Source organism: Lissotriton helveticus, chromosome 4_1, assembly GCF_964261635.1.
Source record: "Lissotriton helveticus chromosome 4_1, aLisHel1.1, whole genome shotgun sequence".
Lineage (NCBI taxonomy): Eukaryota > Metazoa > Chordata > Amphibia > Caudata > Salamandridae > Lissotriton > Lissotriton helveticus.
Window position 1 is genome coordinate 99,863,212 of NC_136063.1, and position 12,960 is coordinate 99,876,171.

General features: G+C 43.6%; 1 protein-coding gene across 1 annotated transcript in view; it reads left to right on the forward strand.

The window, feature by feature from the left end:
- LOC144827949 (uncharacterized) overlaps positions 1–12,960 on the forward strand; it is a 253,438-nt gene that overhangs the window by 189,218 nt on the left and 51,260 nt on the right.

A 12,960-nucleotide genomic window follows, 5' to 3' on the forward strand; every position in this document is an offset into this window, starting at 1 on the left:
GTGATTGCTTTGTGTCCGCTTAGGGACACCGTATTCTCGTTGCCTACGTCACCAGCTGTCATCCTTGGAATGTTAACAGATGACAGCTGGTGGCAGGCTGTGAAAGCTTGTATGCTCCGCCTGTACGGAGCTCGTGTTGGTGCATATTAAAATAAAGGATCTTCAGTTCACCTACATTGTCTCAGAGGAATTCTTTACAACTTCCATAAATATGAGTGACAGCCTCAAAGCGTAATATATTAAATTCGCACGCTGCAGACAGTTCACAATTCACAGCGTCCTCGGGGCATAAGCATATTATGTATATTTGATATGGCAGTCACATGCAGTAACAAGAAACACATTTGCATGATTTATAAAACATACGGTTCAATAAGAGCACCGTAAAACAAGCGGCAGCAACCTATACGGAGACAGAGAAGAGCGCCGGGGTGGTTCTCTATTGGTTCTCTATTTTAATTACAAGCGTTTCAGCTGCCAACTATCATGGGTAATAACCGCGCACAGAGATGTGCTTTCATAGAAAACGGCACAAATGTCTTTCATAGCTAAAAAACACAACAACGTTAAAAGTAATGTTTACTCTTTGGTATCACACTGATGTACTGACGGGGACGGATACATATGAGTGACGGCTTTGGTTGGCGCCTCGACAGATTCAGAAGCATTTCAAACGACGGTGTTATTATGTGGTATATTAGGTCTAACACATTGCTTTGGAAGAGTCGGCTAGCAATTCTAAGAATCATTTTTGTGACTCAAATGAAGTTGGAAAATATCCGAGTTGTGAGGAACAGAGCATACCATGTACTGAATTCTGACCTGTACACATACACATACAAATTATTACTGCAACGTCAACAGGTCTGGCCTTGACAAGATGGTACGACAGTGACGATGTCTAAACTCGGTGACCTTATGCTTGCAATAAAACATTTTAAACAAGCATTGGCATAGCCAGGGGGGCGCACAGCGGGATGGCTGGGTAAGACCACAGCTCCGCTGGACGACCGTTAACGAAATGGCCTGCGCCCGCTCCGACGCCAAAAAACGCTGACAAAAAGTGATCCCTGACATGTGATAGTATCAGGAACCAGTGGACGGGAGAAACAGCGGTGAAAGTTCATGAGGGCGGATGATAACGGCAAAAATCGAAGACCGAACCGCAGCGGCAATTAAGATGGAGGCCGCCGCAGATACCAACGGAGGAGCTCATGTACCACGGCAGTGAGTAACGCAATAGTCTGCCTCTCCACCAGCATTGAAAGCAGTGGTCGGATCGAGTAGGCGATGTGAGGCGCTATGTTAAATTGACTTTCTATGAGCCCGGATTTATCGCTAAGTGCATAAGTGGCTTGTCCGGGGCTGCGCTGACACAAGATGGCGGCGCCCAAGTAACCGAAGATCGGCGAGGGGATCTAATGTGTGCTGTGTCAATGTGGAACTAGGAATACGGCTGACATAAGCGGTAAGCGTCTGCACCTGGAAACACTTGCGGAAGGGTCGTCATACACGTACTGAAAGTGTGGCTGTGCATCCGGAGATATAAAAACCAGGGGCGGTGGGTGAGATTTTAAAGTGGTGGGGCGCAAACTAATTAGCATACAGCACCGTAGCGAGCGAGCGCAGCGAGCGATCCCGAACCCCAAAAGGGGGGTTTGGGGGGGTTACCCCCCTCAAGAAAATTTTGAAAAAAAAGAAGAAAAACCATGCATTTTCAAGCAAATTTGAGAAAGCAGGAAGGTTAATAAACCAATTGTGAAAGTGCAGTTATTACATTAATAGATGGCATAACATAGGTAGCTGCTTATTCAGTATTACCACAGAGCTTCATACATTCTTCTGCCTCCTGCCTCTCTGTGCCATAGTGGTTGCTGGAGGCACTGAAAGAGACACTGCTTGAGGGCCTGGAGAGTGACCACATACTACATAGCCCTAACTACCATGTAAAAAAAATATATAGCATCAGTTTGCTTACCTTTAACACTGGTGTTTGCTGGGTTGTAAAGAGAAAATAGAAGGTACCCTGCCAATTATTTATAGAGGTCCCACCTAGAGGATCCTACTGTGATAAGGTGAGGGGGTGAATAGCCCAGAGGCTGAGGCTGCACAGGACAAAACTAGGTCATTCCAAACAAGCTCCACAACATGTTTTGGAAAAATACATATTTTTTTATTTTATTTTTTTTCCCTTCTTAGATATATTCAAAAGACATACATATATAAATTTAAATAGTCAGTGATATTTTACAAAACATATAAACAAAATGCTTTTCAAAATTAAGACCTGCCCATACTTCAGACAAACTACCACACTCATTCACACAGGGATTTTCCTAACTACGATAGAAACATTCAACTCTCATTCATCCATTCTTATAGTCCTGGCGTAGACAACAATAGATCTTAAATAGGTTGCCTAAAACGGAGGGTTCATCCAGGCAGATGGTATTAATACGGGTCCTGATGTATTTAGAACGGGTTGCCGTATTCCTGGGACAACGTGCCGACGCGCGTTTCGGTGGAAAGCCAATATGGCCGCACCTTCGTCAGGGCCAAGGTAGTATGGTGGGCAGGGATAAGGGATAAAAATCTAGAAGTAAAAAAGTCATGTCTTAGTTCTACATTTTTGATAAACTCACACACAAAAGAGACATATTCCATCATTTCATTTTGCTTGGATTTCTATCACTTTGCTGAACATTTATGAAGCAATTTTGATTCAATACATTCCAGGATGACATTTTTGACCCTGTGCAGTAACAGACCGCCTGAAAACACTCCCCAGATTGGAATTCCCTGTTTCGTGGAATCCAAAAAAGGCATACAGATAGCCTTAGCCAAATGAGTAGTAGAATTTATATTCCAACATCATACAACATCATACACCTTTTTGTTAAAATCACATATACTGAGTTTCATCCACCTAAGACCTTTTATTTCAGCAAGGCAATTTCTCATTTATATTTTTTTTGGATCAAAGAAGGTTGCTAATCTGAGAGGGTGGAAAAAAAGTTTTTTTCACAGAAGGTTTACCAGGTCGTATTCTGTACCTAGATCAGGTTATAGCTCTTTTTAAACATAATATTAGTTTATTTTCATGGATGTTACCTGTTTAGTTTATTGGGGACGCCTACGCAGTAAGGTCCACCTTCACCATTTCAGGAGGGAGTAAATTCCATTTATTGCCCTAATGAAAAGGTACATAGGGTTACTCTTTGCCCTCAGAGATTAATAGATCTTTATTACATATTCATTAGGGAGATATTCATTTACCAAGATTTAAAGAATCCACCCGTAGTCCCTCCTGCAAGGTTAACAGGTTTTATTTTATAGCTTCTTCCTTAGTAGCTGCCTTGCGTCCAGAAGGAGGTAGTTTTGGTGCGTAGTCCTATTGATGACATAGCACAATAATGCGTACTTGTTGTTTTCAAAGTATGTCTACATTACCATACTACAAGGCCAGAAATTTATTTATGCTTCATTACCTGCACTTTCTAGTCCTTTTCATTCGGTGTCACAGATCGAGTCAAAATAATGCGTCGGGTATTTCTTTACTAATACACACAAGAAAACAGATGGAAGCCAATGAAATAATTAATTAAACATCACTTTTCACGCTCGTACGTTTTTGCCATTTTAAGATACTGGTAGTCCCCTTTACTGCCAGAGTTAGCTTTAAGTGTCATATTTTGTAGTTTTCAAAGCGTGACTTTCTCTCAATGATGGAAATAATTAATAAAGCTTTACTTTCCACACTTGTATGTTTTTGGCCGTTTTAAGATACTGGTAGTCCCCTTTCCAGAGTTAGCTTTAAGAGACATGTTTTGTAATATTCATGGTGTTACTTTCTCTCAATGATTAATTGGTGGGAGACAGATAGCCAAAATAACACTTAAAGCTAACTCTGGAAAGGGGACTACCAGTATCTTAAAACGGCCAAAAACATACAAGTGTGGAAAGTAAAGCTTTATTAATTATTTCCATCATTGAGAGAAAGTCACGCTTTGAAAACTACAAAATATGACACTTAAAGCTAACTCTGGCAGTAAAGGGGACTACCAGTATCTTAAAATGGCAAAAACGTACGAGCGTGAAAAGTGATGTTTAATTAATTATTTCATTGGCTTCCATCTGTTTTCTTGTGTGTATTAGTAAAGAAATACCCGACGCATTATTTTGACTCGATCTGTGACACCGAATGAAAAGGACTAGAAAGTGCAGGTAATGAAGCATAAATAAATTTCTGGCCTTGTAGTATGGTAATGTAGACATACTTTGAAAACAACAAGTACGCATTATTGTGCTATGTCATCAATAGGACTACGCACCAAAACTACCTCCTTCTGGACGCAAGGCAGCTACTAAGGAAGAAGCTATAAAATAAAACCTGTTAACCTTGCAGGAGGGACTACGGGTGGATTCTTTAAATCTTGGTAAATGAATATCTCCCTAATGAATATGTAATAAAGATCTATTAATCTCTGAGGGCAAAGAGTAACCCTATGTACCTTTTCATTAGGGCAATAAATGGAATTTACTCCCTCCTGAAATGGTGAAGGTGGACCTTACTGCGTAGGCGTCCCCAATAAACTAAACAGGTAACATCCATGAAAATAAACTAATATTATGTTTAAAAAGAGCTATAACCTGATCTAGGTACAGAATACGACCTGGTAAACCTTCTGTGAAAAAAACTTTTTTTCCACCCTCTCAGATTAGCAACCTTCTTTGATCCAAAAAAAATATAAATGAGAAATTGCCTTGCTGAAATAAAAGGTCTTAGGTGGATGAAACTTAGTATATGTGATTTTAACAAAAAGGTGTATGATGTTGTATGATGTTGGAATATAAATTCTACTACTCATTTGGCTAAGGCTATCTGTATGCCTTTTTTGGATTCCACGAAACAGGGAATTCCAATCTGGGGAGTGTTTTCAGGCGGTCTGTTACTGCACAGGGTCAAAAATGTCATCCTGGAATGTATTGAATCAAAATTGCTTCATAAATGTTCAGCAAAGTGATAGAAATCCAAGCAAAATGAAATGATGGAATATGTCTCTTTTGTGTGTGAGTTTATCCAAAATGTAGAACTAAGACATGACTTTTTTACTTCTAGATTTTTATCCCTTATCCCTGCCCACCATACTACCTTGGCCCTGACGAAGGTGCGGCCATATTGGCTTTCCACCGAAACGCGCGTCGGCACGTTGTCCCAGGAATACGGCAACCCGTTCTAAATACATCAGGACCCGTATTAATACCATCTGCCTGGATGAACCCTCCGTTTTAGGCAACCTATTTAAGATCTATTGTTGTCTACGCCAGGACTATAAGAATGGATGAATGAGAGTTGAATGTTTCTATCGTAGTTAGGAAAATCCCTGTGTGAATGAGTGTGGTAGTTTGTCTGAAGTATGGGCAGGTCTTAATTTTGAAAAGCATTTTGTTTATATGTTTTGTAAAATATCACTGACTATTTAAATTTATATATGTATGTCTTTTGAATATATCTAAGAAGGGAAAAAAAATAAAATAAAAAAATATGTATTTTTCCAAAACATGTTGTGGAGCTTGTTTGGAATGACCTAGTTTTGTCCTGTGCAGCCTCAGCCTCTGGGCTATTCACCCCCTCACCTTATCACAGTAGGATCCTCTAGGTGGGACCTCTATAAATAATTGGCAGGGTACCTTCTATTTTCTCTTTACAGTTGTTCTTCCCCCCTTGGCCTGCCTATATCTCTAAGAAACCCTACGGGGAGCCCCCTTCTATTGTTGTTTGCTGGGTTGTAGCCGGGGTGAAAGAGCAGCAACGGAGGTTGGGGTCCTCGTGTGGTTTGCTGAAAAATTGCCCCAAATGCGGTAATGTTTCAGGTTGTCTGGTGCTGAAAATGAAAAGATAACGATATATTTTTGAAACAGTAGGGTAATGAAACAAAGACTGTGGGGGAAAAAACAACGCTCCAATTTTTTCCTTGCAATTTGCATGCAGCTCTTACATGACAGTTAATAGCTCGCCCTGTATGTTAGGATTTTAACTTAGAAACTGCAAGTAACAAAAGGATCTCTCTGACAAAAGCAGTGCCTCACTGACCTATTTACATCATATGCAGCTAGTCAGGTGTTTTCTACCCCGGGGAACATTGAAGCTCGTGATGGTCTAATGGCGCTACGTGGTGTTATTAAGAAAATGAAAGGAAGAAAGTGTTTTTTCATGATTCCTACCACATGCGAGCCTGCATCTCATAGATCAGAGACCAAAGACACAATCAGGCAGTTTGAGGTGAAGCAGCCATTTGCATGCGCTTTTGGAGCACAATTGTCGATTTCCCTGCCTTTTATTTTACAGCCCTGTGTCTCTGTGTTTTGTTCGTCATACTGTGCAAAGTGCATTGATTTTGCTCTTTTAATATAGTAAAACGACTGCACCCAGTCTAACACAGTAATGCACTTACATTAACTTCACTCCAACCACATGTTCCCTATTAACGTAACCTGACATTAAGCATAAATTGGAGGATGCCAGAGCAACAGTTTAGCTTTCACGAAGTGTTACTGAAACACTATGCCACGCATGGAAAAGCATTACCTCAAAGCATTTTGTGAAGCTCTGTTTAGTCACTGATGATGAGTCTGGTAAACAATACAAACAATAACCATGTGCACTCAAGCTTAAAGTGCTGCCTGAAATATGCCAATTCAATCAATGTCATGCTTGCGTTATCTGCACATTCACGTCCACCAGATTCTGCCGGGATCACTTTGACTGTGGTATTGACAACAAAGAAAGTATGTAGAGAGAGCATCTACAGCTCATCTGTGGATGTAGCCTTACGGCTAAAGCTTCTGACTTTAGCGCTGGGGAACAGGGTTCGAGCCTAGGTGTGGCCTCACCGTTCTGGAATTTTGGGCAAATCATTTAATCTACATCGCCTACCAAAATAATGAATGTGTCCTTGTGTAAGGTCCCTGGTGCTCATGTGAAGTGCTCTGATATATTTGGGTCGATCTCGCACTATATAATAAAGCTGCAAATGTACACAATCTGAAAACCCCTTGCCCAGGTTTGTCACCATTCTGCCAATCTGCCTGGTGGGCATCTGTGCCAGCATGTCGGCAGAATGTACACATGGCCTCCTGCCTTTTAAAAATGCCCATATCTTTAGGTTCAGAAATTTACACAAATATTATTCTACCCCCACGGAGCTGTGTGCTCTAAAAATTGCATAAACTAGGCAGATCGGTACTACAATATTCTCATGAGGAGAAACCAATTTAGTTGCATCCAGGTATGAGGTAATTTAGCCTAGATAACTGGTGGCTGCAAGCTAAGCGTAGTCAAAATAGTCGCGAGGACGTCATTATCCGGAAGCACACGCCTTACTGCTGCTTCCAAGGGCTCTCGGGACTTCCATGCATGTGGATGCAATCAAGGCCCACCTGTGTTGCTAATAGCTGCACAAAAAACAGAATGAAGGTATGCACACCTGATACCACCCGACTACCCACCCGACCCCCAGCAGGCTCTGGACATGACATCTGGCAGGTATGTGTGAAGCTGCCCCCCCTCCTGCCCCTCCCCCCGGGCACTCGCCTACCTATACAAAGGGAGGTTTTCCGTTTGTACACATTGTGCGAAGACTCTCGCCTCCCGCTGATGGGCCATTAACACTGATTCATGGCAGCAGGTGGGGGGGGGAGAGTGGGGGTGAACGGAGACACCAACGCCGTGCAGAAGTGTGGCACTACATTCAAACTTTTTACTTCTTCAGTCTTCCCAAATGTAGAAACTCCTCCACCTAAACCCACCGATTTTTTTTGTCAGTGCTTCCTATGCACTTCCACCCTCAAAATACGTTTACTCCTGCCTGTACCAGGAGTACATGTGTTAGCTTTCCCAGGATGGGAAACTGCATGCAAATTGTTTTTTTTATTTTTTATTTTATTTTTAGTTTTTATTACGTAACAAAACCAAAAGCATACAGTCATACAGAGCAAGACTCTTGAAAACATAATAGGCAGCCATACAACAGCTCCATCTCAAAAGTTTCACAGCCGTAAAGCCAACAACCCCGTATGGGGCAGGCGATGCACCGAGCAATATGTCAATATCACCAACATTATTACAAAAAAGGGGAGTCCTCTTCTTGGATAGTATTACGGATGTCTCAGCAGTTTTCTCGCTACCTTCGGCGTTATTTCCATACCCCCTCCCTCAATCTATCCATCATTTCCATCATCAAGGCTCCGGCACTCGCCCACCCCCCTCCACCTGTGTCAGTTTCATGGGCTCTCGGGGTGCTCACTTTGCCTGTAGGAGTAGGACCGGACCTTCCCTACCTCCCGCACTCAGTTCCGATTATTTCCGTCAAATCATGTTCATCATTGTGTGTTGCATTGTGTTGCGCTGCTTCTGTAGGACATACATGACAAAGAATGATTGGCCTCTTTGTCTCCCTATTTTGAGTGAGAGTGGGGGGAGTTGGTGCTAATGCTAATTTGAGGTTAAGAGCTGTTAATTGCTGTTCTCTTCCTTCAGCACCCACTCCTTGGTTTTAGGCCCATAATTGCGGCGTGCGTAATTAACATCAGTTAACACTGCATGGACAGGGCACATTAACCTCTGGTATTGTCATAAGCAGCGTTGGACAGTAGGGCTTATTTAGCTTTCAAGACAGCCAAAAATGTTAATATACCACCTAGGGTAAAGAGACAGATTGAGACAGTGAGAAAAGAAGAGCAAATAAAGGAGGCATAAATCATGTATTGTATTACACGAATAATGAGGTGAGAATTAGCAGAATGAAGGGACTCAGGGAGGGCAGGGAAAAGACAAAGACCTAACACGCTGTTTCTGAACATTGGATAACAATCGTGCTGAGCAGTGACAACTGATCGTGAAAGAGGGGGCCGCGTGACTGACACACTCGACTGACTGCTAGTGTTTGATCTGTAGAGCAGAAGGCACCTGAACTTTTCTCACGTTTGCCTCATTAGCAGGCAGCCCAGACCGCTGCTTTCACTTTTTAGGAAAGTCAACATAACCTTGCATATATGCTAAAGATTTCAGCGGAGATGATGCTTTTTAATTTGAAAGCGATAGATTCGGGGAAAAAAATATCGTTAGGCTGCAAGGTAGATAGATATATGTATGCGGACAGAGAACTAGGCACTGAAATTAAAAGATGGGCTGACACTGACAGGCGATCTGAGCGGCAAAACTTTTTCTATGAGTATTTGTGTCTTAATCCCATTTCAAATGTGAATTACTTATGAATATCAAATCTGATTTACTGAGCATTTTAAAGTATTTGTTTCTTATTTCAGGCTTAGGTGTGATTGACAAATTTCCAGGCGTAAGAAGAAATGCTCCTTTGGGGGCAAAACAAGTCTCGTGACTCACAATGTTTTTTCCTTTAGATAAATATGTCTTACTCCTGAAAAATGCTTGCATTAACAATTAAACTAGAGTAACACACAACTACTCGGGAAATGTGTTGTGAGTTAGATCCAGGGTAACCAGAGAACCTCTGATGTAGGGGCTTGAGTGACAGACATCTACTCTACCTAGTACAAACTTTGGTTCTGCTAGATCCAGCCTCAACATGTCAATTTTTGGAAATTGCTAATTTTGGTTCCAATCCCAAAAGTCATTTGGGCGCCTGAAAGGAACTTACACACTCAAATGGAACTTTTTCCGTTTTTGGGATCCATTGACCCAAATTAGCTTAGCTATGAGCCCACCTCAGTTGAACTCACCTGTGTAAATGGCCTGATTTACGAAATCTGCAAAACATACACTTACAAGTGTAAAAAGAGTAATCACACCTACTTGCACATGGAAGTAAATTTTCTCCCCGGAGCGTGGTAATGGAATTCCAGGGCTTGTGAGTGTCATAAACATGCGTTTATGGGGATTTGCAAACCATTTCATGGCCCTCTGCCACCATGGACACGTTTATAAATATTATCATGTCGTGAAGTGCAGGAGTAAATCAAATTACAAGGTGGGAAAGAACACCCCTAAACATTATGGGTCTATTGGCAGGGGTTTACCAGTGCAGAGCAAAGAAAACAAATGTTAGCAAGTCCATTTGTGCTTGATAATAGAGCAAATAAACAAATGTATACAGCAAGCATTGGCCAAGTGGTCTAGATTTGTTTTTAAGCTGACGTCTTCTTAGTTGAAATGGCCCAATATGGCTGTGTCATGGTTGGGTGCAGGAACAGACTTAGATGAACCCATATGCATAAATGAAATATTTAAGTGCACGTGTGCACGAATACAACCACACAATTAGACAAAACTCTCTCTCTCTCTCTCTCTCTCTCTCTCTCTCTCTCACTCTCTTCCTCTCTCTCTCTCACTCTTTCCCTCTCTCTTACTCTCTCTTTCTCTGTCTCTCTCTCTTTCTTTTTCTCTCTCTCTCTTACTCTCTTTCTCATTCTCTCACTCTCTCTCCCTTTCTCTCTCTCTCTCTTTCTCTTTTGCTCTCTCTCACTCTCTTTCCCTTTCTCTCTCTCTTTCTCTTTCTCTCTTTTTCTCTCTCTCTTTGTCTTTCTCTCTTTCTCTCACTCTCTTTCTCTCTCACTCTCTTTCCCTTTCTCTTTCTTTCTTTCCCTCACTTTCTTTCTCTTTCTCTCTCTCTTTCTTTCTCTTTCTCTCTCTCTTTCTCTCTCTCTCTCTCTCTCTCTCTCTCTCCCTCTCCCTCTCAGTGCAATCAAAAACCATAGTCTCAGCTACCTCAAGCACACACCTCAAAAACTGCGCAACGCACATCCCAATCCTCTCAGAGGGCATGCACCGTAATTGTAAAAGAAAAAAAATCCTCTGAAGTGAAGGCCATGGATTGAGAACTGAATTAACATAGTTCATGTGTTTCCTTTTCGGATTATTTTTGGCCTCGCTTGACCCTGTGCTCCGTGGATTCTGAGCCCCGCACGCTCAATATAGCCCCCCAATTCATCCTCCTCCCAGGCGGCAGGCGGGATGCTTAGTGTAATTGTCTGACCGTCAGGGAGTGAGACCTCGGACGGTTACGATTTACTCCGCTGTCCATGATTAAGAATTTAGAAGTTACTCGACTAGCCCCAAGTCCTGAAATAGCAGAGGGCACGAGAGGTCAGAGATCATGGCGGATCAGCGTGGGCACATTCCTGCTGCTGAGCAGGCGTGCTAGAATTCAAGACTGGGGGTGCTGACAGGACTAAGTGCAGATGCCAGGGTCGGGTGGGGTGGCAGGAGGTGGTGCAGCACGGATCTGAGGAGTGATGACAGCAATGGGTTCAGATTCCTGCACTTAAGGTCGACTCGCACCACTTATCTGTTTGTAAATGAACACCATAATGCACTCTGGGACTTGTAGTCTTTAATTCCATCAATGAAACCAATTGGACGAGGCTATCACAGCACACTGTGTTTGGAGAGGAAATCCCGGACTGACTGGAACTGTGTCTTAGGAGACATCTCTAACCTTACCAGTCCTAAAATGTCATCTGTATCGGGAGAAGATACTGGATAGTACCGAATTTAAATGTATGGAACGCTAAGGGGTATAAACACTGAGTAACTTCTTAATCATGGTTACTCTGCAAGAACTTTCTGTTAATCCCCCCATTGGGTCGGAACTGGTGAAGTCCTGGCCCGGCCCCGGAGCCAGCACCCTAGTCCCCGAACCACCTGCGGGCTAATTGCTGCGGGTGCCCGGCCCTGCGGTCTGCCAGCTAGCAGCTAGGCTTTTTTATGTTCTGTTCAGAGTCTCCAGTGTAAATAATTTTTGGGGGAAAAAATCATGTTGTTTTATTTTGACTGGATGTCAAGCGCGAGCGAACTCAGTCATTTGATTTGAATTAATTGATGACGGGATGCCTTGTTGCAGCTACGGCTGGTCGGATTAGTAACTGCGGGCATTTGTGTGGTGTATGTCTGTGTGGGGGCGGGAATGATGAGGCGTACAGGCCTGTGAGGGCGGCAAGTGCACTGCACAGTCAGACAGTTCAAGTTCATTGAATGAATATATGGTGTCGACAGAGGGCGGGATGAGTGAAATACTGGTGATGGGTGATATACTGAGGCGGCCTAGGCCTCTCTGGGTGCAGCACAAGGCCGGCCCAGTAGCGTGGCAGCCACAGCGCTGTCGTACTTCTAAATTATTATCGTCGACTGGAGAGGAGATTAAAACAATTAGTCTACATAATCATATCATTTGATATACTCACTAAAAAATTACTGAAGTTGAAATCACACGACGACGGGTCGACAGACGGACTCGAGAGCACACAGGCTGGCTGATGCACACACACGAGGCGAGAGTCACACTCATCACCACCCACCCAGAGCGAGAGAGTAGAGAATAGATTACAGAACAGGTCAGCAGCGCCGCGAAATGGCCAATCACTGCATCATGACTGAAGTCGGACACAGTGATTGGCCACGGCTGAACCACCCACGCGCGGCATCCAATAATGGATTGCCCTGGCCTGCGCGCGGTGACTGGCCAGCCAGGATTGGCTAGGGGGTCACATTGCGTGCTCGCCCTGTCGCCCTGTCTATCGCCGGGGGCTGTCGCCTAGTTAAACCCAGCACCCCCCTGGCCACTCGCTACACAGGAGAACAACAATGCGCATGCTTGGGCTAGTTGCAGCCCCAAGCTTCTCTTGCGCACTCGTCGAGCCTCGTCGTCGGGACACCGCTTCTGCTGCAGCTGAGTCAGTGACGTGGACTGTCACTCAACTCAAGCTGCACAGCAGTCCGGACCAGCCTCCCTGCCGCAAAGCACTCCCCCCCCCCCCGACTCCCGGATACGCCGGGTGCTGCCCGGATCCCTGACGGCCTGGACATGAGGATGATTAAAATTAAATATTTACATTTCCTTGCACAGCCGCGGGTCCATGGGGGCTAGTGGGGCTACGCCCCTACGCCCCAATGGACGCACCGCTGCTGATAAAAACGTTAGGCGC